This window comes from Condylostylus longicornis, unplaced genomic scaffold, assembly GCF_029603195.1.
Source record: "Condylostylus longicornis isolate FDR11 unplaced genomic scaffold, ASM2960319v2 ptg000163l, whole genome shotgun sequence".
Classification (NCBI taxonomy): Eukaryota; Metazoa; Arthropoda; class Insecta; order Diptera; family Dolichopodidae; genus Condylostylus; species Condylostylus longicornis.
Window position 1 is genome coordinate 1018182 of NW_026578131.1, and position 27921 is coordinate 1046102.

General features: G+C 27.9%; 1 protein-coding gene across 1 annotated transcript in view; it reads left to right on the forward strand.

Annotated features, from left to right (window-relative positions):
* Window positions 1-7410: 7410 nt before the first annotated feature.
* The window catches only part of LOC129616159 (uncharacterized), a 44513-nt gene continuing 24002 nt past the window's right edge, over window positions 7411-27921 (forward strand). The window contains exons 1-2 of the mRNA XM_055531646.1: window positions 7411-7800; window positions 10087-10377. The gene's annotated coding sequence lies outside the window, so the exon portion shown is untranslated. The remainder of the gene's footprint in view (window positions 7801-10086; window positions 10378-27921) is intronic.

Consider the following 27921-nt stretch of genomic DNA (forward strand, 5'->3'; position numbering starts at 1 on the left):
TGGGCGTTGGTTTTTTGTTTTGTCCTGCCCTGCCGCCAGCACCTTGAGAGGATTTTCCTCCTTTAACCTAAACGGTAACACGGAAGAAGTTCAGGAAAAGTCGAAACTCCGCTTTCCGTAGATCTTCCAATCCGGAATCATCCACGGAAAAGGTGATGGAGCAGCCCCCGTCCCTTTCCTTATCCATCCTCAGCACCTTCCAGGAACTCATCTCGAGGCTGGGATTTTGCTTCCCTATCCTACTTAGAAATTTGTCCCTGGAGAGACTGACGGTTGTCTCGTCCTTTGGCACGTAGGTGACGCAGACATGTTTGGGCATGTCGTCGCCATCGACGTTGCAACCGTCCCAAGGCTTTACCTTCCTGCAGACAGTGGTTATCCACTCCCTGGTGTTTTGATTGTTGCATGTTACGGATATCCATCCATCCCTTTGCATCGCTGCAGTGAATTGTGGATGAGAATCCACAACTTTATCCATTTCATCCATAATGGCTACTTTGATTTTCCCTATCTGGACTTCGGATAGCCTTTCCTCTGGATGTAGTTTATGGGCGATGGCCACCTTGACCTGTGCTACTGCATCCCGATAAGAAGTCATTTTCGGGTTTTGTTGAGGAACGTTCCCAGGGACCTTTTCCTCAACATTGCCCTTCATCGACCTCTCTTTTGAGAGCCCTGCATCAGGGGTGTTGCTTTCTGACCTTTCCCTCTTCTGGGGATGGTCGGCCACAACACCCGATCCGCAGGCCCTCAGCTTTTTTAGTCTTTCCTTCTCATATCTGCGAGCTTCCTCTGGGGACATGCCATCCCTGATATAAGCCGCGATACGCCGCTTGGATGCACCAGAGAAATATTGTTTTTTTCCCCTGATGTCCAACCTTTTCAGGTCCTCCTCAGTTTGTTGGATAATAGGTCCAAGAGGATCCTGATTATCCGTCTCCATCGCCTTTTCCTATATTGGCGTGAGAAGGAGTTCCTCCTCTGCGTCAGTCGAGAGAAGCTCTGGTTCCGCAGACCCTTGAGCACTAACTGGGTTTATATTAATGTTGTCTAACTGTCACTGTTGTTATTGTTGTTGTTGTTGTTGTTGTTGTTGTTGTTGTTGTTGTTGTTGTTGCAGTTGTTGTATTTGTCACAGTTGTTGTTCTTGTTGTTGCTGCTGTTGTTATTGTTTTCGTTCTCCATTTTGTTTCCACGAGTAGCGCGTGAAAGTATAGTCACCCATGGCAGAGCCCGGCATACCATATGAAGGCTCGTTTAAAAGGAGGGCGCCTGGTATCCAGAGTCCGCATACTAACGACTAAGCTCCCCCTTAGCCACGCAGTCATCGGCATATGCTGTTCCCCATTGACTTGGGACGCCTATCGTCAGCTAACGTATAGATGTACGGCTGAAACTCACAAAGCAAGAGGCTCGCCGCGAGTAATTTTGATCGTTTCAATCACCCCTTTATCCTCCGCCATTACCGGGGCCCACCACTAAGAGATGACAGTGCGGTTTTGGGGCCCATTATAATGCCATTACTAACCTATACGCGTTTTCCTGAATGTCAAACTGTATGCATAAATCGTATACTCATACTATCAGAAATTAGCAGCCAAAAAAGGGTACTTGATTACCTAAACAACAAAATCCAACTTGTTTTCCCTCTGATGAAAATTGATATTATAACATAAAAAATCAATCAAACTTTTGGTTGCATTGCTCAGTAAATATTTAGTTTTGTGCTACCGTGTATCAAAAGAAAATATAAAAAACTTTTCGTTCAAAACCATTTAAAAGTGCAAGGACAGAAGAAAAATATTTCTAACTAGTGTAATTATATGGCATATCTTACATACCTTATCATACATATATTACACTAACTATATTCTTGAAAATGTTCCTACTTATACGTGTTATATACTCGTACGTATGTTATCTAAAATAGAGAAAAAAACTCAAATTTGAATTACTTTACTATCAATTTTTTTTATAACTATCTTTTCTACCTCCTAATATTATATACTCTTATCTTTTTCTACAAAAAAAAATTATTGCTGATAACTACTATCTGATGTTCAAACATACATTCATACAAGTATGATTCACACTATATTATCGCATATATAGATGCACTAGTAGTTATCAGATATCTGCTACAGGTATTAAAAATTTTTAAATATTGTGAATAATATTTTTGGGCGCTATCAATCCATCTGAATGACCAAATCTAAAAATAGATCATAGCACTATCTGTTATATTAATGAGTTTTGCAGGCAAAAACCCTATGATTCCGAAAATGGCTTTAAACAAAATTTAAAATCTATACACTTACAAGTATATTATACAGATTTTAATGTTTAAAAATAAATTATTTAATATAGTTTAATAAATGTTTTAAACTTTTATTTTTAGACAGAATATTAGAGTATGAAAATACTCTTAACTGAATATTTACGTGCTATCACACTTGTTGTGATAATAATTTACGGATGATCAGATTTTATATTAGTATATGGGTGTATAATAAAAATAAAATGATTTTAATTACGCTGATAAAAAGATTATTTCCAAAAATTTTAATTTCTATATTACATACCAAAAGTAAACGAATAAATTTTTTGAATTACTTAACTATAGTTTGCTTTCCTTATCACAGAAGGCCTTTGATTAAGATTTAATCATTAAAAATAGAATATTGAATAGAAATATTTGGTTGGATGATAAAAAAATAAATATAACTTAATTGATAATAGATAATAACTATATTATATAAGTGTTATACAAGTTTACATGACAAAATTTGTTTGAATTGATAGTTAATTTATAAAACAAATTACTTTTGATTTTAAATAGACCGCGTTCATTGTGTTGCATGATTCAAATTTTATTATTTCACTATCTTTTTATAAGCTGCACCTTCGTGAAGGGTATATTAACTTTGGTATGGAGTTTGTAACTACCTGAAGGAATCGTCTTGGGTATGAACATGTATATCTATTCTTGCTCAGCGGAAAATTCTGCATTTATTTAGAGACTCGTTCATCCATCCGTCCTTCCGATCGTACGATAACTCAAAAAAGAATAATGCAATCGACACCAAACTTTCAAAATTTGTTTATTTTCTCTTAGAGACAGACTGTTCTTAGTCGGTTTATATCGACTGAAACGTTTAACTTGTTAAAATATGTATTGCTATTCCGAGGTGTAAAAAAAATTTGAAGTTGTCATTATCACACTTCTGATTCTTACATGTTTTCTTAAATTTCAATTTTTTTTTGCAAACATTTTGTATTACAAACTTGTTGCAATTACATGTTGACATATCTTGTACAACAAATTTATGGCATGAAATTAGGTACTTCACAAATAAATACTTCAAATTCATTATTTCTCTCGATTATTCAAAATTATATAAAAAATTAATTCATACCCCTACTGAATACACACTTCTGCATATATTCCTTTTTATTGTAAAATTAAGCATTAAAATTTTTATTTAATTTTTGTGGATAAATTCATACGAACCCTTAGTAGAAGTGCGTATATTAAAAATTCTATTGTAAAAGAAACTCTATCCCTAATTTCTTTTAACTTGATAATAATAAAAATAAAAAAATTAAGGATAAAGGTAACTTTAAGAATATTTTAATATTAGAAATAATTTATAACAAAAGATCATCATAAAAATGAAAATATAAAATAAGTCTTTAATAAAATATATAGAATTTCTAAGAAATTAAATAAAAATGGAAGAAAAATAATGTATGTATGTGCGTATGTCTTAATTCATATGGTACTCTAGTCCTTATAGAATACAATGTCCTTATTCTTCCTATATCAAAAAATTCATTTCCATAAAAAATATATTACGTTTTGATGGAATATCTTAAATGTGTACTTTATCATGATTATATTTAGACTTACAATCTAAGTGTTAGCACATTAATTTAATCTTATTCAAGTTTACATGTATGTATTGCATCCAGTATTTATTACGTTCTTTAGTATAATGGAAAGTATTATTATAATAAAGGTCAAATAAAACTAATTTATGCTTTTTAGAAATCATTATCCATAACTTATTTTAAATTAATATTTAAAATTTGTTTAAATGTTTGCGGGCTTAAAAGTAGTTTTCGGCTAATGTTGTCGATATTCATATATACGCCGATTTTCAAACTAAGATCCGATTTTATTTTTAAAAAATTCTTTTTGGTAAGTTTTTATATAGCACCAAATTCAAGCACTGAGTTTTATGCTAACTTCAACGTGTGATTATGTCTTCAATTTTCATAACCCAACGGATGTAGTTAATACTTGAAAAATTTTAATGTTAATGAAATCTTTTCTCAAGGCCTATGACGACTGCATGGTCTTTATGCACACCGAACCGTAAATTGCATATCTAGGAAGCCGTGTCCGTTAACTCGGTCATGAGGAAAAAGAAAACTGTCAAGGGGGTTCGAAGAGTTAAATGTTCTTCGGCAAAAATGCGGAAGTCAATTCTACAGATCGAGGCTCAGCAGGGCATCATCTGATTCGGATATGTTGTATGGATGACCTCAGAAAGCACAAAAGTTTACACAGCAGTGAAGAACAGTTATGTCATTCTTCCGGAAAACTTCCTCTAGGATTAACGGGACTGCGGTGGTGGTTGCCGTTCCGCTCAACTGTGAATCTTAATTTGATAAGTAAAATTCAAAGAACGGTAAAGGTATGTATTGTAGGAAGATATACTGGGTCGGTAGAAGGCTGCGGATTTCGCAGTACGTTTAGGAGCCGCATCATAGTGGTTGTGTGCAACCATGGGTTATGGTTCTATTTTTGCGGACTGGGGACACGAGGTGGGGGCTAAATGATTTTGGTCCTCTTGTACTTTCATTCGTGAAGAATTTTGGAACTTCGATCTTGTCAAGGTAAACATGGCGTTGCAAAGATGTTGTCGGAGGGGATTCATCCATTTTTACAAACTTGATGGAAAGGTGGGTGGAGGAGATTACTTTGAGAAGTTGAATGTTCAGCTCTCCTTCGCGTTGCAGGATAACTGCATTGTCTTCCAGGTGGAGATGGTTGTGATTGAGGAGACTCTGCTCTGGCTTGACGATGATGGGATATCTGAAGGTAGTGATAGTATCTTCACAGGCAACAAGGTCGTGATCAATACCCTTGCAATGATTTTGGACTCATGCTCCACGTCTAGAACATTCCTAGATTGTAAGTCGCCTCTCGAAGAGATGGCGGAGCGGTTCGAATTAAACTTGATCGGAGTCCTCGAAAACTGTTGTTATAGCGGACGAGCTTGCGTGACGTGGTACACAGTTCTGAGGAAAGTGAGAGGGAGAGATGCGGCGGCATCAAAATGGACCTAAATATCCTAAGTATGCTCTTCGGGGAGCCACAAACACCCAACTCAACCTAACCTAAATAGTTGCTCTATACACTTCAATTTACACCAATTTAAAACTTTTGATATTAGACAGTCTTTAATCTTAATCTCGGATTACCCATTAAACATTGTTCATCGAATTTGTTTAATTCAAATAAAATTTAATCAAAGTTTGGAATCTCATCAAGCAATTGTTTGGACATACATACATGGCTCGAACTGAACACAGTAATCATGTAAATATTCCTAGATTTTCCACAAATTAATCCGTTTATTTCCCCACATTCCTGAATTTTTCCATACATTCTCTATTAAGCTTTTAAATTTCTATTGGAAATTAAATTAAAATATTTCAATTTGATTAAATTTAGAATTTTCACTATCAATTTTCACATACAAACCATCAATACCTATTTAATACCAAATTTAAATAGATTAAAAAAAATTTAATTTTCTCATCTCTTCGTGACCATATGTTGAATTCATTATACATTCAACTATCACAAATTGTACAACAATAAAAACTTTGATCAATAATTTTATTTTCTTAAGCAAATATTTGATTATGCCTTTAAGCTCACATAATATTTCTAAAAAAAATACTATAGCATATACATGTACCTATATATATTTTATATCCTTGCATAAAATTCATGTCTTTATATTATATTTGGAAAATTTGCTATGATAACACACAGCAAAATAAAGTATGGAGTAGATATATTTTAAAAAAATGAATAAATTTTAAAGAATTTCTAAATATCCTTTTTACTTTCTTTACATAATGTTACAAACAAGGATATACATAACATATTACATATGTGTCTATTGTATGTAATTTTATTAATAAAATTTCGTATATAATGTGTGTTGGTGTTATAACGAATACTAAATGGAAATTTTTGAGATATTGGGAAATCTCTAATAATAAATTAACATAAGATACACACAGAGAAGTCTTTAATATTTTAATAATTATTTGGAAATCAGAAACACTATTTTTAAATAAAGTAGTGTTAACGGGATAAAATTAATACACTTTTAGTTTCAAATTTAAAATATAATAACAATTTTTTATCTTATTGTTGACCAGAATGATTTTTCTTCATCTCATTTAATTAGTTTACCAAAATATTCCTATATTTATATTTATTTACCCGTAATAATATTTAAAATAACTTCAAAAAAGCTTTTTTCCTCTATTTGTTTAAATAAATAGAGAACTTTAATTTTAATAAAATTTGTAAAAAAATCCTGTAGAAAATAAATAAACGAAAAAAATTTAAAAATAAATAAAAAATGTTAGTAAACAAAATGATAAAAACAAAATTGCTAAAAAAAGGAAATACACACACAAATACTTGTAAATATTGCTGAGCACGTGATTGTTTATTCAATGTGAACGAAACTAAAGGAACGCAACAAATTGCATTATATAATGAATGTGAACGACAGAACAAATACTGTTTTTAAAGTATTCTCCTACATGCATTTAACAAATACACATACGTAATTTTGATTTAACGAGCTAGCTAACAGTAAACATTTCATCCCATTTACCAAAGAAATTATCTTTTCTTCTACAATATAAAAAGCTTTTATTCTCTAAATTTATTTCGATTTTTGTATATTGTATTTAAAAATTTACTCTTTTAATGTATTCTCGCTCTTTCCTCGCCATTCGTATAGTTTGAATGTATTGAGTATTACATAAAAATATTTTTTCTCTTTCGTTAAATTATTAATTTCAATTTGTTTTCTTAGTTTTTATTAAGTTAGTCGATAACTACATTTTGCATTTTATGGTCGACACCTGTTATAACATAACGGTTTCTTAAGAGCTAAATTAACGGTTTTCAGTATAAAATATTTTTAAAAATTGAATTTTATTAAAAAAGATAAAAAATAAATTATCATTGTTGGAACTTAATTGGAATTGGAATTGAATTAAAATTAAATAATTTAGATAACGGTAGTGACGAATAAGAGTGGTTATTATTAATACTACTGTTTAAATATAATAAAATAAGATATTTAAAATTAATTTTCGTTAATTATTTTTGGATTCACATAGAATCTCTAATATAGATCAGTGCTTTTATATTGAATAGATGTAATAATTATGGCATAATAATAAAATTGCCAGGAAGTGAAAATAAAATAAATTAATTTTAGAAATAAAGAGGAAATTAGAATATTTTAGAAGAAAAATTTTTTTGTGCTCATATAAAAGATTAAAATTATTTATTAAATAGTGAAGAAGGCATTGTGCATATAAGCGAATGATTTCAAGACCAGTGTAAGGTAAAAGGCAAAACTTAAAGACAAAACTGGAAATTTAAAATTCAATTTAGTTTTTGTTCACATATGAAGGCATAATCTTATTAAACGTAAAATTGTTTAAAAAATATCAAGGCAGTTGCGAGTGGTAAATGTGAATTTAAACAGTGTTGAAAAAACGTATTTAAAAAAATTTTTCTATTAAGACCGAAGCTAAATATCCCAAAAATGTGTATTAAATAATTAAATTGTAAATTATGTATTTTATTTAGAAAAATATTCAATATATTAATAAATTTTCCCATATTTAAATAACGAGAAATTAATGTGAATAAAGATAAAACTAAAAATGTTAATATTTTATCCCTATTTAATTCTACATAATACCCCAATTTACCTACATTATAAAATATGTGATACATAGTATGTTTAACTGTATGTAATTATAAAAGGTCAGACTTATGACCGATAAGGAATATGAAGAACAAAAATTCAATTTTTTTTTAAATCTTTGACAATATTCATTTTTAGAATAAAACAAAAATCCTAAGTTAATAATAAATTTTTTTGTATTTAAAAAATAAAATAAAAAAAAAATTTGAAAATTGTAATCAAAAATATTTTTCAATTGGGTTACAAAATAAATCTGAAATCTATATTATGCTGATCTAATAAACAAAATCAAATCTGGAATAGTAGTGACATGTCCTTAGAGAAATGATAAATAAATTTATACTTTGCCTTTTTTAGATAAAATTTGTTTATTAAGTACCTATGTATATATCCATCGTACATACATAAATATAAAGTTTAATTTCGATATAGTTGTAACTTTTGATAAGGGGACGATGAATGTTTATGAATAAATTTTATTATCACTAAGAAAATATTTTTGAAATTTAATTTATTTGATATCATTAATAACAAGAAAATTTTAAGGAATTTTAATATTTTTAGGCATAATGATGGTTTAAAATAATTTATTTATATGAGATTTCTTTTTAAATTGTTGTAACTATGAACAATATGCTAAAACATACTAGTATTATTTGTAATTTTTTGAAGACGATTCAAAAACAGAACAAATGAATTGATCAGGATTAAAATTCAATATTAACTTATGGGAGAAAATTGTAATTGCTATACACTTAAATTATTTTTAGCACTTTTCCTATAGAACATTTTATCAATTTTAATCCGTCTTTTTCGTTCGTTCGGTCGTCCAACTGTGTATCTAAAATTTTGTAAAAGTCGAGATCTTGGCATCACAAATTTATTTCTCACAAAGAGAACTTTTCACTAGTCTCAATATTTTAAAAGTGATATTTTTTGTTATATTCTTTCAATCAACAAATCGTTTCAAAATAACCGTATTCTACTACAATATTACCGGTAGAAGTGAAAATCAATGTTATATTGTATAATTTTGAAAATAGGTACTGTCCCTAAAAATATGCAATTATGTGATATAAAACAAAAAAATTGTTTATCGGATATTTTCTACTTTACAAATCAATGATTTGATAGAAATTTGTTTTCTACACTCCTGGACAGCATCTTTTTGGTATTGGTTTTATTCTATGACTCATAGATGTTAGATACATGAAATTTATGTATTTGAAATCAAGTATAAAAGTATAAATTATAAACAAATCTTAATATCCTTCTGTCCTTTGATTTTAACCAATAGTGAAAAAGAAAAAATCTGGCATACGAAGTTAAAACTAATTTATTCCTAGTTATTAACAAATTATGTGATGTGAAACAGAAAGTAAGGTAATAGAAAGTTCTATATTTAAAACTAAGTAAAGAAAACATGGTTTGATGAAGGGCAAAATTAAATTATTTTGTTTAACTAGAAAAGTAAAGTTACAAAATAAATGTTGATATAAGCCTTTGATTATAGAATTTTTTTCTGTTTATAGATCCAAGAAAATATTTTTTTCATTAAGACAAGAAAAAAATCCTAAATAAATATTAAATTTTTAAATTATAGACCTAATCTATCTAATTATTATCATCTCAAATAATTTAAACATCTTTATAATTGTTGATTTTCATACCTTATACAACTTGTGTTGCACCCCTAAAAGTAGTTGTTCAAAAACTGAATTGCAAATTTAAATTGTGAACAATTACATTTTGAGATGTCTGTAGTATTTTTATAGTAAATTTAAAATTTTTTCTTATTTAACTTTCGATTTTACATCAGGTTGCATTTTAATAACCTTTTGCCATAAAATGTATAACTGAAGGGTTTCGATTTTTCCTGTTATTTTTAGTAGTATTTAGACGTTTTTTATTAAAAAATTATCAATTTATTTTAAATTTGTTTAAAATTGTAAATAATTATTTTTTTGTTAAACATTTATACCCAAGATTTAAACAACAAAATTAAATTAAATAATTAAAAAAATTTTTTATTTTCTAACAGGAAGTTTAAAAATTTTAAATAAAAATTTGTGCCCCAGAAACAAAAGCCAATAAAAAGAATAATAACAAAATTAAAAATTAAATAATTACTAAGAGAGATCGTAAATAATTGCCAAATTAAATTAAAATAGAAGTGTGTGCATTAAACAATAAATTTTTTGGGGCAAGACAAGAATTTTTAAATTATACGAGTAATCGTACAACATTAACTTGCCATTAATTGTATATGGATTAAATTTATTGCAGCTTTCAAAGATACGATTATATACGAGCATATCTGAATTTATTGATGGTAAGTACTTAAAATCCTTTTGTTCGTCTTTTTTGCCATTAGAGTTATACAAACAAATATAATAAATTTACTTTAAAATCCTTTTTAGAGTTATAATTTGATATTATTGTTATGAAGTAAAGGAACGAGTCTTATAGAATGTATGATGAAAATTTTGAGTTAAAAACATTATTATTAATTTAATTTCGATAACCTTACGGATGTTGTAAATCGTAAATTTTACACGGAAGGATGATGTCAATTTAAACTTTCATTTTAAAATTTTAATGTTATGTTCAAACTTGTTACATGTTTTCATCCCAATTGATTTTATCCTTTTGCTGCCATCAAACGTTGTGAATTTATAGAACAATTCAATCAATTTAGAACTCTAAATGCTTTATAATTTTCAGTAAAATTGTACTAAATTAGCCTCCAATCAATCAAATTCCATTGAATGTTCAAAAAATTTAAATATTTTTTTAAATTTTTAAATAATGCGAATACTTCCTGGTTTAATACTGTTACTCATTTCAATTTTATTACAAATTTTAATTTATTTATGATAGCTCATGGCCAACATTTTAAAAATCTTATTGTATTGTAAAATAATAATATTTAAATTGAATCTAATATCAGATGGGAATTCTTCGCAGTTTCTTTTACAATTCAATTAAATTGACGCAATAAATTGAATCTCTTTAAGGATGAGGAAATGAATTCAAGGATATTGAATTCTTTTCTTCATTCGAATTGTATGAAATGTTGTACGATATCCAACGATAAGTATTATTAATTGATTTTGAATTGAAAAAAATATTTTTCTGCGGGTGAACTAAATTTTCCACGTATAGATTTTTAATACACCATAAGTTTTACTCGCATGAATTAAGATTCCTCTTGTAGATTCATGTAAAAACGAATGTAAACCTTATTGTGTAAACTAATGGAATTCATTACTACTACATGTGTCAAGAATTGAAAAACAAAATGTTAAAGTTCGGATGAGTAATAAGTTTATCGTAGTTTCTACAAGTTTGAATGCTATGACAAGATTTCCTTATAATATTTCAATAATATTTCAATAAAAATTTAGAAAATCCAACTGGAACTAAAACCAAACTTATTTCTTTATTAACAGAAATAAAAATTTTAGAATTTAATTAAATATTGAAATATTAGAATAATTTTTAACGTATTTTTTTTAATTTGCTTTATCCATATTTATTTTAATTTGAAATATTTTCTTTCTAAATCATAAAAATCGAATATTCATCTCTGAATAACTAAAAATATTTTAGTAACCGAAGTTTTTGAACTGAATTACACCCTAAACTGTGACAACCTGATTACAAAATTTTCGAGACTCTAATATTTGTATGGCAGCCTAATGAGACGCCCGATTCAAATTTTTTTGGCTTTCTGGTTATTCAAGGAAATTCAGCAATTTTTAATTTTTGGTAGTGTTTGACTCTTGCTTTTCGGCTTTATCATGTAACCGGATTGACGAATAGACGCACACGAACAAGTGAACATGTTTAAATCAAAGCAGAATTTTACGCCCACCAAGAAGATATGCTCATATTGAAGGCAATTTTTTGCGTGGTAACAAACTCTATAACCTTCAATAAGTTGCGTAGGGTATAAAGAAAATTATAGGATCGAAATTCATGTAAAACATATTCAAAACTGCTGTTTTTTTTTTTTTTTAGTTTTTAAAACATTCTCCAAATTTATTAACATTATTAAAATAGTTATGTACTTTAATGGGTAATGAATAATTTATAAAAAAAATTTTAGAAACCGAATAAATCTTTATTTTGTATGCGAGTTGTAATAAAAAGTACTCGTGCGGGTAGATTAATTTTGACTCAGTGCTTTCAGTTCAATGACGTGCAATTAAACTAAATGTCTGCTGCCTTAAGTAGCAATGAAGAACAAAGAAAATTAGTTTTAAATATTAATATTTTCAGAAAATTTAGTTCTTAAGAGAATGAAAAGTTTTCTATTTGCAATGTGTGGGCTTTACACTTTCCTTCTAACAATTTTATTACAATTCTTTCATTATAAAAAACTCCATTTTTACAACAAACAATGTTATCCTATATTGCAGTGTTAAGGATTTTACTGTGCATATTACGTAACTTGATTTATGTAGCATTTCATTGGTTCATTTTATTATTAGATCATACTTTACCACTGATTATAATAATCCTCTTAAAATTTAATGAATACTGCGGGTTATGGTGCTTTAAAATATCAATTTAATTTATGAATTTACTGTAGAAAAATTATTTTTAACACATTTATTTCAATTTAATTTATATTCTAGTTATCAACATGTAAAACAAAATTTTGTAAAGGATTCTAGCCATTTATCGCATTTTTTATGATATTAACGGAAAATTTCATTTAATTTCATTGATGTTATCTAAATTAATCTTCCTAATTAATCTAATTTATGAATATTTATAAAAAATATTTATTTAACGGATATGAATTATAATATTACACTCAGAATTATATAATTCGGCTTTATTTCGGTTTTATTTAGGAAATACAAAGTACCAGGCATAGTTTGGTATTTTATTGCGATATTTATATTAGTGTGTTGGCCTTCACTGAGAAAATCCATTAATTTAAAACTTTCGAGTAAAGTCCAAAGAATGACATCGATGTGCATGTGAGGGAGTATTGTGATCATTTCCTGAGAAGCCCTTAAGAGGTTATTCCACGTTCATCCAAATGATACTAAGGAGAAGCAAATTGCTGCAGGGTCGGCTGTGCGTCTGAAGGTTGCATCGCAGTAATTACACGGCTTTGTGAAGCATCCGGTCATACTAGAAACTAACTGACATGTGGGGCAGAGAGTTGACTATGTCTGTCCTGTGTGTTTATTCACGAAAAACTTTGACACTTCGCCAATATGGATAATAGCTAATACATGGGACGGTTCTATCCACTTCTACACGAATAGAAAAACTTGAATAATATAAGTTTGGAGGAATGATGCACTTTTAGGCGGATCTAGCCACAATAAACGAGATTTTTCAATGACTGGTTCAATATGGTACTATGTGTAACAGTATTGAAAACGGAATTGTCTATTTTTAGAATTGTCCGGGATTGCAGGTCATTTATCGAGTTCTGCACTAGACCTAAATGAATCATGGCATCCTATCTGAAAAGTAGGACTTAAGAATGCATTAGAGTATACAAACAACAGAACAGAAATCGGAACGACGTGAGACGCGACCGGAAAAACAGATTTGTTTACTCAGCTTTTATTTTATTTCATTTAAAAATAATTTTTACTTCGGAAAATTTTTTTACTGTACAGAAACTGTTCTATATGTACATATATGTTTGAGCATTTAATAACTGTTATATTTGGTGGCTTTTCTTTATTCTAGCCCAAGTTTCAAAAATAAGTTACATAGCATGTGGTGAAATCAATACTTTGAGCCAATTCAATGTTCAGTTGTGTATCAACTAAAATTACGCAGCGAACGTACCAATCAACATAATTTAGTATTCTTTATAAAATAAAATTTAAACAAAGTTTTGTTCAGTTTAAGCCAATTCTAATATTACTTGTCAAATTTTATGATATGAACGCTTACTTTATTCTTTAATATTGAATTTTTCTTAGAAAATCCACTCAATTTTTTCACATACAAACATGATTATAATTTTATGTATTTTAATAACTAACTGAGCATTTTCTGACAATAGATTTTTTTTTCAAAGAAAAATTTCGGAATTTTTTCACAATTTCCACAATTTTTAAATAAAAAGAGAAAAAAACAAGCATCTGAGGGCGATAAAATATTTTTTTTGTTCGAACATGAGCTTAAAATTTCTTAAACGTTTTGGATAATTTCCTTGGGAAAAGGAAAAAGTGGTGATTGTCATATTGTTATATTAATGAAGAAAAGTCTGTATATATTTTGTATGTAAATTTGTGTTATACCTACAATATTACATGCCATTTTATCTCTGTATGTATAAAAATGTCGGGGTGTGTAAGAATGGTGTTAAGAAATGTTTAACTTTTATTAAAGTTTATTCTTTTTTCATTTTTCTTTTAATATAATCGATGATTATCTTTCGAATATCTAAGATGAAACTTAAGTGTTTTTTGATTTTATTCCATCCGCTCTTATTTTTCTAAAAGTTGAATAAATTTAAATTATTTTTTTTCTTGTGATAAAAATTGTATGTGCAAAATGAGCTATATAGTTTTATTTTTTAAATATCCTTACATATTTTAGAATAAAAGGATTTTACGCCATATTATAAGAATTTAGGAGAAAGAAAGGAATCAAATTTATAGTTTCTGAAATAAAGAATATGAGCAGTTTTAGGATAATCTTTAACAATATTTCTTTAAGAAATATCAAAGTGTAAAAGAGATAGAAATTATTGTATATTATCGTTATTATTCTGATCATGTTTATGACATACACACCGAAAATAAGAAGAAAATTACTTGAAAAATTCTTTCAGGAATAAATGGTAAACCATCATTGCGATACGATGAGCAACAAATAACGCAGGTGGCTATTTTTTTTAAAGCTAATAAATATTTCATAAAAAAAAATAATTAGAAAAATTTTCCTCTCGGGTAATTTAATGTAAATTTTTTTTTTTTTTTGTATAACAAATGGGAAAGGGAAGTTTGCATTTTTGAAATTATTAAAACTTGAAAAACATATTGTGGAATTGGTAATTAATTCGGTTTTAATTTACAATAAATTAAATACGAAGATAAAGACAACAAAAATGAATAATTAAAATATTGTAAATTATTTTGTGAATTATGTTTTCTTTGAGTGTAGCAACAAAAAAATTATTCTTGTTTAAACTTAAGATTTTACTTACTAAAATATTACAAGCACACTTCTTACTACTACTACAAGTAGTACTTCTGCTACTAATTACTTCTTGTTCTCTAGTGCACGCACTCTTTTATAATCCCTTCATTAATCTTCGTCATGGTTTCTTTCCTACTTTATTGATTTGGATAAAATTGATTTATTTTAATAATTGGTTTTAAATTGGAAACTGTGTGACAAAACTGTACATAACTGCTACTCCTTTCTTAATGTTCTTTAAATACTATATTTTCATTCACATAATTCTTAAGAGATCTCATTTGTGTGCTAGGCTAATTATGGCTAATAATTGATTAGTTCTCTAATATATCCACAATCTACTACATTTATGTTACTCTAAACTTTCACCATTTTTTTTCTTTTAAACGCAATTACCATTTCTATTCGCCATTAGCCATTAAATTGTTTAAATCTCATTCTAAAATATTAAAATAAATACAATAATACTTTTAAAATATTATTTATTATTTCTCTTCGTCTATAAACTCACAATTATATTGCATATTATATTTTTACCTTTTTTCAATAATGTTATTCATGAGATTATACATAAAAACTTAAAATACATTTTCCGTCCAAAAAAATTTTGTAAATAAAATAAAAATATTTTCGGAAAACTTTTATCCCCCTAAATTTTTGAAAAACATACACAAAAAATATAAATAAAATATTTAAAATGTTTTTATACACCCTACAAAGAAATCGAATTTCATAACACTTAAATTGGCCCAAATTATATAAACAAAATGTCATTCTTCCTCTTAGATTTTCCTTTTTATTTTATTTTTTATCTCGCTCTTTTTTTTATGACTGACCAAATAGTATTTTAGGAAACTTATGGCATTGTATTTTACTAAAACTTTAATGTTATTCTTCTTTTCTTTTTTTATTGATTGAGAAAATTGAAGGTGATTTTCATTGAAGAGAACAGCGATTCTGTTTTATGATACGATAGCTGTACAGGTGAGAAAAATCTTAAAATGCTGTATAGTTCAAGAACATAAGGTTTATGCGGTTCTCGTAAAATTTTAGTGGCAATAAGGAAAGTAATAAGTATAAATGTAAAAATTATAATAAATATTTGACATGATTATAAAAAATAAAATTTAATAATCAAATTTAGTCAATAAATATTATATACTTCGATATCAAGTAGCCTATAGTTGTAGGGTAGTTAATTTTGGTGTTTTCCCATTGCTTTTATTATGTTAAATATTTAGTAGGGTAAAAAATGGTAAACAGTTTACCACCTACACATAATAAAATAATAATAAACCGCAAAAGCCTATTTTTTCAAAAAAAAAAAAAAAGAATGTTAAAATAAAATATTTTATAATATAAAAATACACAACCAATTTACATATCAATTAGACAAACTTACTTCGTAGGTATGTAAGTAAATTTTATTCTCTTAAATTAATAAGAAAATAAAAATTAAAGGAAAGAAATTTTAATTGTGCCTTTATAAAGTTTTACAATGTAAAATTAATTGATTTTAATTTATCCTTGAATTTTATTATAATTTTCGTTATAAAAAATTAATTACTAAGCAGAGCTAATTGCTATTACAATTAGTTTTACAACTTCTTCAAGTTAAAAATTTATTATCAACTTCAAGTACTACAAATTAATTTTTAGAAAAAGTAAACAACAAACTTTTATCTTTCAAGAAAAAGCAAAGGATTTTTACCTTAACCTCTACTTTTCGTGAGATCTAGAGATAGGTTTATGTTTCTTCCTTTACAATGGCTGATTAATTGGTCGATTGACGAGGCCGATGCAGACCGTCCACCAATACTATAAAATCAGCGAGTTTTTCTACCAATACGCTGTGACCACCAAGTCGTCATTAAAACTATGATTACAGGTGATCTATCTAAACCAGCCGGTATTTTTAGGAATCTATCGAAACCCTCGAAGCCAGTCTTCAAAAAGAGACTCTCCAAGTTTCCCACGCTTTCCGTACAGCGGAAACTTCCGCCTGAAAGACATTCAAATTGTTAGGAAGCCAATATGTTATAGATACCGCAGCACCGACTCCATTCCCATCGCAGAAGGCGAACTAAAAATACTACCATAATAACAGAGCCATGGGTTACAGCACCAAGCCGCCTTGAGTTTGACAGCACAGTTGGCCGCCAGGTTAGCAATATGTAATCTGGTTAAAGAAAATGAAAAAGTGTATTCAAGGCATTCACGGGCATCCAGTAAATCCAATAGACTTGTGGTAAACTAATTCCAATAAACTTGATAATGTGGTGCGGACTTTTAGTTTTTGTTGTAAATAGTACTAGCTCCGTTTCTTCTGAGCTTACTCCTAGTCTATATTTCTCGACCAAAGAGCTCACCTCGGTTAGGGATCCTTCCAAGAAAATGTTGATCATTGGTAGAGAAAGATCGAAGCCCAAAACCAGGATAGTAAGGTCTTCTACATATGCAACCGTCTTTACGCGCCTCACATCGAGTTTCATCACAATCTGATTTATAACCATAAGCCATAACGCCTTTACGCGCCTCACATCGAGTTTCATCACAATTTGATTTATAACCATAAGCCATAACAGTAAAGAGAGAGAACGCCTTTCTGAGGATTTCCATAGAAAAACTGTTTTTTTTTTATCGAAAGCGTTTTTGAGGTTGTTTATTGATTTTATCGCCATTTATAATAAGTCTTGTTAGATTTATTGTGGGATTTTTCACGGATATATTAACTGTTCCATAAAAATATTAAAAATTTCCAATTCAAATATTAAATGATCTTCTCCATAATGATGAAGCTTTAGTCCAATATAACAAATTATTAAGCGTGAATATTTATGGTGCGCGTACATTTACAGTGAATTTGTCAATTTCGTATGTTATTTACCTACTACATCAAATGTTGAAATATTTCCCATCTGTTTTTAAAATCAGTGCAAATAACATAAGTGTAAGCCGGCGCAGCGCAAAAGTATTTCTCAAATTATAATTTATTCGATTGTTAAACTATATTAATTACATTTAATTTTTTTTATAAATAAACATTTCTAAAATTAATTTAATTTTTACCATCAGCTTTCATATACGAGCTGTTTCATATATTTTATTTTTTTCTGAACAAGTCTATTTATAAATTGAAATTCAATTATTTAAATGTGCTCTACTTTTTATCTTTGTAGAGTGTTTGTTCACTGTCAAGAACAAGTAAAGTGAACATGGTATGAGGATTCTAAAATAAATAATAACATAAACAAGAAAATATGAATAATATTTTATAAAGGAAAAGGGGGGCGAATGTATTTAATATAGTAGTGCTTTTCAAAATAAATTATCCATCAACAATTTTCATAGAACTGGTGGGGTGCATTCTTCGCCTTCAAATGGAAAATATTGTTTTAAGATGCATAGATCAAATTATGTTATTTAAAATTTTTAACGCGAAATTTCTAAAACATAATTGCGAAAAGGAGCAACAAGAATTAGAGCAAGACATCATTATGAAATTTGTTACATAATTAGTTTTAAGTAATGACTCCTTGTAATTTATTAACAAGGTGATTGAATGATTTATCGAAAAAATAATACCGTAATAAATTCTCTTAAACATAAAAAAGTTGACCATTTATAAATTAATGGAATCTGGAAGCAGTCACATAGTAGAACTCTAGTAAAAAGCAACATTTTAGTTATGTATTTTACAACAACTAATCTAAAAATTCCTGGAGGGTATAATTAAAAATGGTTTATTAAGGTACATATACTTTAGCATATTTCCAACAGAATTACAAAAAACTCTACATAGCCTTCTGTTTGTCCGTCCGTCCGTTTTCTCATGGGTTTATTTACAAAATTCTATTTTATGCATAAAATTGACATCTTTGTTATGAAAGTCCTAACAATTTTATTTTTTTACACTACGCATAAAAGGAACAGTAAATATTTTTTTATTATAAAATAGAATTTTACGTATTAGTTGACATGTTCATCCGCATAATACGACTTTTATGTTAACGTTTTCAATTAGTGCTCTCCACTTGTTAGAATAATTTTAAACGATAACACGTGATGTTAAAAAACAATGAAAATACAATATACAGGTTTTGAAAAAACTGCATTTAGAGTTTGAAAGTAAATGTGCTCCTTTGGGAATCACTACCTTGATCCTACATATTTTTTAATATTATTAAGGACAAAAAGTAGTTTTTAAGTTTATTTTTTGCGTTGGAAGACAAAGAATTCTGTTTTTGCTTTAAAAAAATTATTCGAACCAAAAGAAATTTTTATTGCCCTTAAGGTTTAGATAGAAAGAACTCATCAAATTCATAATTTCTATTGTCTTTTAATTAGAGTAATAATAAGAAAAAATTGGAAAAATTAATTAAAATTATTAAACTTTTTAATTACATTTTAAAGCTTTTGTCTTTAATGGCAAATAATAACGGATTCAATTTTTGTATAAAATATCTTTTGCAGCGATTGCTTAAAGCAAAGTTTATATAAAGCAATGTTTGATATGTTTTGAAGTCTGAATAATTTGATCAGTCAGCTATTTTTGTAATGCTAATCGTCTTCAAATCAGCCCAAAATAATTTGAACATTTAATTAATATTAAATTTAATGCCGTTTTCTTTATATTGTAAATTAAATTGAAACTCTAAGAATTTTAGATCACAATGAAAATGTCTTTCTATTTCTGCTATTAATTGTAAAGTAGAACTCTTTATTTTTCCTGCACTTTATATTTTACCAATATTTTGATACTAAATTCTTTGTAATTTAAAAATGTTTTAAATATTATTGCTTGTACTCAATTTGGAAGTAAACAATACCAATAGTGTCATTTATATATTATGTCTGCAATTTAAAACTGCCAAATATAAGTTTATTCTTAGAAATTATTGAATTGAGAGCTGATTGATTTTATAAATTTGCTATAGTATACTAAAAATAACCATTAAATTTTGTAAAAATATTTTGGAAGACATCAATTTCAATTATATTAAAAAAAAATTCCAGATAGATTCACAACAATTATAGACTAGTACTCTTCAAGTACCATATGAGTCGCCTTTCACAGCGTATGTATTTATGGAATTGTTTCTAAGTACACATTTACCATAAATTAATGTAATAATAAAAATGTTTCTAATTGGAATGTTTTCGATTTATTGTTGAATCAAAACTTTTTATTAGATTAAATTAAAATCTATTAGGCACTTAGATATAAGACGTTCAGATAAGATAGTTGAGAAGTGAAGTGTTATAATTAACACTAAAAAAAGAATTATATGAAAATATTCTCAGAAGTTGTAATAGGAGAGCTCGTACACATAAGATAGTTTGTGAATTTATTAAGTAATCGAATACTTAAATTGAAGAGTTTTCAAGTTTTAATAGTAGAATTTTTATTTTAAAGAATTTTTTTTATCATTTTTGAAAATTAAATTTAAAAAATTGTTAATAACATTTTTGAAAAACTCAGAAAATTATTAAATAATTTTATGAAGCAGTGAGTTTACTTTATTCTATTGTATGGTTTATTGGATTCTTCAAGGGTGCACTTTATCGACGTAAGGTTTCAATAAATGTTCTTTTTATATAGGGATAGATTTTGGAATTGTGGCAATATCTGCGAAGTAATTCAACGGCCTTTTTTGAAATTCTTAATTTGAACTCAACCAGAAAACTTTGGCAGAGGTGTAAAAAATCAGCGGAAGACAAAGATAAGCTGATTGGAATATCATTGTCAAACCTAAAACTCACCTGGGTGGCCATAATTTCCTAAAACCAGTCAAACTGACTTGCCGTTATTTTCGCTTTATTATTTATTGTTAAGTATGTTCCGTGATAGTAGGAAGGCACGGTATAAATAGAGATATCTCGTTCGTTTCAGTCTTTCTGCCCCAATTTTCTTCCCTTTAATTTGAAAGGCCTCAGTTTTTTTATTATATCGCTAACTTCGATGACGCTCAAATCACTGTGAATATCATGACTGCACACATACCAGCGAAGCAGGGAATTTGCTTAGCATAACCCAATAGCTGTACACCATACATATAGTCTTTAATATTTGGCTATATATGGACTTTTTGTTTTCTCTATAAGTACTTATTTTGTAATTCAAAGTTTCTCCTCTTAACAGGCTCATTCAATCTGAGCTTGACATCCAAAACTCTTGGCTATTTTACTGTGTTTATTTTACTTATTAAATAATCACCGTCTTATTAAAATTTGTGAATATTGGTCAGAAATTCAACTTAGCTGTTGATTGCTTAAAGTGGTAAATAATTTCTTACAATATATTAAAAATAGAATATTTTTATCGAGTATAAGTCAAAAAATTTCTTACCTTTCTAATAAATTTTACTTGTGTTTTTCTAAATTTAAAAATTGAATTGAAAGCAAATTATTACAAAAACAAAATTTTAATCGTGTCATTTTTGCTTTTATTTCAATTGCTATTCTCAGAATTACATATTTTAATAAAATTATTCTAAATTCAAACACCTTACACAAATTCCATTTAAAAAAAAATACAAAAATACTTAAGAAGAAATGAATGACATGTGATACGAAAAAGAGAATTTGATTTCATTGATAATGTCATGCTAATTGACATAAGCCACCTTTCGTTAAAATCATAAAATAAAAAAAATTTTGAGAGTGTGATTCTTTTTTGAAAATAAAATACAAAATTAGAAAGTAAAAATTCATTGGATTACTTTTCGTATTATTGTAATGAAAATTCAAGAAATAAAAGCATTTCAGATATAATTAAAGCTAATTAATTCATGAAAGCAATATTAAAATGTACTCGTATCAAATGTAATTTGTAATTTTTAAAGTTCTTTTACCTTATTTCTATTACAAGTGAAAAATTTCAATATTTAATCCTCACTTATTTAGATGTGAACAGAGCAGGCGTTAGGAATTTAATTTCAAGAAATTCAAATAGAATAGATTAGAAGTTTATAGAAACAATGATCTAGTAGATGTAGTTTAAAAAGTTTTTTAATACATCCAATGAACGCAAAGCTAAAGGGATATGAGCAATTTTGTCATATCTTTTAGCATTCTGTAAAATTTCATTATTAAAGTCTCCAATTTACTTAAACGTTTTCAATATTCTCATACACTAAAGTTAAATCATTATATATCAGCTAAGACAACAACCAAAGAGTGTAATTAACACTTTGCGCAAAACCTTGTTTTTCAATATAGTAAATTTAGCTTAGAACTCACTAATTTCTTTATAACTTAGAACTAAGTTGACAAAAAACTTTTTCATAGCACTTTTCGATTTCCTTCCTCTAAAAATAATTTTGATTTATCGAACTTTTGCAAAACTTTCCCATCTCTGTTTCTAAACATTGAAAAAATTATTTTGTTAAATTAAAAAATGTAAAAACTTTCAATTATGTTCTTGTCGCCTTTTTATGATAACAATAATTGAAGATTTCACCAAGGTACTTAAAAGCAAATTGCTCCATATAATAATATTCAAAATGGTGGTTAAAAACAGTAATTAAAACTTTGTTTAAAATAATTTTTCTACTTTTTTTTGCTGTTTCTATTCTCTTTAATTCCCGGATAGAGCGTGGCATGAGAATTATACTCGTATTAAAACCCAATGAAATATTCACACGTTTGTTTTTTATATTCATAAAAATATGTTTTAATTGAAAAAGTAATTGCTATAATAAAATTAACATAAATAGCGGCAACGGAAAAGAATAATAAAATGGTGGTGGAAAAGGAGTTGAAAATTTCGTACTTCCAGGGCAAGGACCCTTGTTATTAAATTTTTTTAACAATATGTTAATTCTATTCATATGGGTATATGCACATATATTCGTGATATCTGTATTTTAATAATAATCGAGATATCACCTCACCAGATGTGAAGTAAACGATGTTTATTTTTTTATTACAAAATATTAAGATTTTAATAAAATACATTTTTTCCCCTGCTTTTATTTTGATAGAAACCAGATTTGGCAACGCCATCTTATATACCGTTTTGAAAAGAGTGATATTCTTCCAATTCATATACTCTTGAAAATTACCTCCTTTATTCAGTTTTCTACATTCCATTTGTTATTTATTTTTTTTTCTTGCCAAATCTTCTCTATTATGTGATTGAGAGTTCTGGAGTAACTCCTAAAGTCTCTTATTGCTTGAGAAGTCTAGACTCACTCTAGAGTCTACTAGACTAAAGTAACTCATAAGCAGTTCAGCCGGCACTCTGTACGCCTCTCTGTAGTTTTGTTATCTTTCAATCTTGTGATAGCTATCTTTCAATTCCTTACATCTTTTTGGGATGGAACCCTGCTATTAATCAGGCCGCTATTGCTGTAATCTTTTGGTTCTCTTACGGGGGTTTCTTGGCCCGATTCATTTGTTTCATGGAAATGCTTCCTCCATCTTACAAGTTGTACTTGTGTGTTTGTAATCAGATTACCTCTCTTTTCTTTTATTGAATGCTGTCTAATAGTGTAAATATTAGTAAATTTATGTATCAACTGCTCGAACCACTGTATAATCAAATCCAAATTAAATAGGATTCTTACTATAATATTCGCTTGAATAGGTGTAATAAATATGTAAGCAGATTTCAATGAATTGAAAAATAATCGAATTAATTTGAATTGCTCTCAGGTGACATCTAATAATCAATTTTCAACGAATATTCTACATATATAAGACATTTTTACCATTTTTACAACATGGTAGATAAATTATTATTAGATGCACACATACACACATATATGCAAACATTACAACATTATGCAAATTTTAATTTACTCCAAAACATCTTTATAGCATAGGATTTTTCTTGTTAACTTGAGAATTAAATTTAATAAAGAACATGTACATTCACATAAATAGAGTTTCAGACATTATTGAAATTCTTATAAATATAGGTAATCGAGACTCCTACACGTATATTATATTATAGGCTTTTTAAGTATTTCGTTTGATTTGCCCTTAATCGAAAGATTAATTTTTTGAATCTTATAATAATTTTTAAAAACATATTAAAAATAATAAATAAAACATTTTAAACTTTTTTACAAGCGTTTTTAAGTCTTTAATAATTTATGAAAGTTCCTCAGAAACCCCTAAATGAGAAACAACCCTCTTAGTAATGTAATGAAGTATAATAACAGAAATTCTCTTATGAAACATTGAATTCTTCACCGGTATGTGCTGTAGCGAGTCATGCTTGATGTGAAAGAGAAAAAATTTTTTGATTGAGTTCTTTTTAAAAGAGCTGGTCTGAGAAGAGCTCTTTTGAGGAAGTATTTAGTTTCATATGCGTGTTCTTAATGCGAACTCTGCCCCTGAATAACCATAATTAACATATTGCAATGTGACTATGATCAAAGCCATTAACTTAATCTAATTACAATCATAGGAAAATGTTCTATTTCATTCCTGTTTTCTCCATGAACACAAAACCCTGAGCATTCAGGTATGTAGTGATACCTCGTTTTTCACACAGCAGAATCGATCTAACGTTCTCTATGATTTTCCTATAGATTGTTCACGCAGGACTATGCACTGTTAGAAAATTTGTTATTAGTTCACTCTTCCTACCTAAGCAAAGAAATAAAATATAAATGGTCAAACAGCACCAAAGTTCGTTTGAATTCCAATTGATATCGTACGTTCTTAGCCTCGAAATCCTTTCCAGGAAGGAAATCCACGCCACTATCCTTATACATATCTTAAAATTTTAGAAGAATGAGAGAAAGACAGAATATCTTCTTCTCTATTTAAAATGTTTTTGAAACCATTGGACGTTTAAAGTCACTTTTTAACACAAAATAATGTGATTTTTATTTTCATTTTAAATTAAGTCTCCGAAACCAATCTAATAGACTGAAAATTTTTTAACAAACTCTATACAAATAATGGTTAGGCGAAAACTTTTTATAAAATTTACGAAATTGTCGATATATGTATGCATATATGTAAGTATCTAGGATCGTGATATAAAATTCAGAAACCAGATGTTTTAGTTGTATTTTGATTCCATTCCAATTAATTTAACAAACAAAAGAAAATGCAAACTATAAAAGAAATTAAATAAAATTTGAAAATTTTTATGAAAATAAAAAAAAAAAATTTGTCTAAAAATATCCTTACTTGTTTTTGTTATTGTCGTTTGAGGAAGAAAGAAGCCTTGGAGGAAAACGAAAAAAAAATGTTTTTGTTTTGTTTGGATGGAAAAAGGTAATATGCCAAAATACGGAAAAACGAACAATAGGAACGGAACTAACAATTTGTTCCACATGGTCCTTTCTGTCTTATAGGCAATCACTTGTCTAAACACGTTATATGAATGTTAGCATATAAAAGGTTACCATTTATGTAAGGGAATTGTAGATATTTGGGTATTGCTGCTAATCCAAAACATTTTTTTTTTCCAAAATTTCCAATTTAAAAAAAGAACTGTCACATAAATAAAGCCCGTAGTTTCTGGTTTTTTATGAATTATCAACATTTTATTTTCATAATTTAAATTTAAAAATTTTTCTCCAAAAAGAAAAATTTTAAAGCTATTAAGTGTAACTTTAAAGATATTGTACGAAAGCACGTATTAAATCAAATTAACATAACTTTAAAAATTCAAAATTGGATACGTGAAATTTTACTGATTTGGTAAGAAGGCTCTCAAACCTCATCGAGTCATTTAGGTTTAAATCTTGTCTTTTTCGTGACTTTATAAATAACTTTACGTTATTCATCAGTTTAAAACAATCGTTAAGCATTATTTTTAACGATATTTTTAAATTAGAACTCACACAACGCAATCGTCAACGACCAAAACAGGTTGAGTGGGATTCCCGATGCATGATCCATCCTAAAATAATTTTTTATCGATTCGATTTCAAAAATTATTAAAATATTTTCTTTAGATTCTTACAGAAAACGATACGAAACTTTCTTAAGAATTTTCTGAGGCTCTATTTCTCTTTAAATATCTCCGAATTGCTCAACTTTCTTAAAAGTTTTTGAACAAAAGAAATAGAAATGCAAAAGACGTCTCTGTTTAATGTGCCATTCGTCCAGCTACAGAAAATCATTAGTGGAAAATTTTTAAATTTCATATCTATAACTTTTTTTTCAAACTTTGCCCTTGTACTAGTCTTGCGCCAGAGAACTCCATGAGCTCTACGACTTAGAATATACACGTATTTAATTCCTATGCCCCAACTTTACGTCTTATTAATTATTTCGAAGTTTAAGTTTATTTCTCCGAAAGACAATGTTGATTTCATTTCATACTCTTTAGTTTTTAATATTACTTTACGGTTGGTGTAGCCTCCAAGAAAACTGTTTTTCATTTGGCTTTTATTCAAGAATTAATTTTTAAACTTATCTTGGAATATAATTTCAAATAATGAATATGGAAAATTCCAAATTTATTATACTGAAGTGTGCATTTTTTGAAGTTATCGTAATTAAGAATCCGCCAATTTAATGAATTCAAATATTTGAAGCTTCTACTCCTTTTCAACATCCCTTTCTTTTTAAACTCTTACTCAAAATTCAAAAATTTTCCCAAAAACACACCGAATTTAACTTAAAAATTACGTAAAACAAAACAAAAATTTATTTTAAAACACGTTTATGAAAAAAAAATCCCAAAATTATTTACAACTTATAATTATTTTAATACAGCAATGACATACATACAACCACACTAAAACAATTTGCGTTAAACTCTTTTTTGTTTGCCATACAATGAAGTTTGTACAAATTCATTTAATCTTTTGAAACTTTTAATACAATAAAGGTGTAAAGGGAAGCAAGTAAAATGTGATAAAACATAAAGTATGTGGAAATTTCCATGTAATAAACTTTTAAATGTTTTTTACTTTTTTGCTCTGCCTTTTTATTTTGATGGCAAAAATTATGGGTTTTCGGGGACCATGAATGATAATAATTCTTTTTTGTGAGCAAATTTTTTGGTTCTTCTGCTGTTTTTTGAGTTCCTTTTTTTTTTTAGGAAATCAAAAAATTTTTATAATGGGTAAGCAAAAACGTTAAAGCATTCAGTTTATATTTACAACCGTATTGAATTCAAAAGGATATTTTTTATTTAAGAAAATTAAATTTTTATCAAATTTTTTTTTGGAATAAGCAATAAAAAGGATCACTTTCTATGATTGTTAAAATTAGATTCAGTGTTAACTTTTATTCTTGTATTGTGTATTCAATTTGGGCGGATTGTTTGTTTTGCTTTTTTTTTCTGTTGAAATTCCAATGTTTACATTAGACTTTGAATTTAATATTTTATGTTGATTGTTAAGTTTTACAACCCTCCTTAAAGATAAAATGGTAAGTGCGTTCACACACGGTTTAAGTACAATGAGACTATTTTATTTGTTTGAAAGTGCAATTACTTTTTTTACGAAAAAAATTTACTTAAAAAAAAAAATTCAAAGGCAAAACCGCAGACAAATTTTTGGGTATACTATGAAAAGTGTGTTAATGAAAAAAATTGCTAAAAATGTGATTGTAAAAATAAAATTTAACTTCTCATACAAACAATAAGAATTAGGTCCTTCAAATGGAGGAAATAAATTGCCACGCAGCTTTGATGAGACATTAGCGGCAGCTTGTTTCATTGGGTCGGAATTAAGTTTTTAGGTGCCAAGGAAAAAGCTCCTGCGCG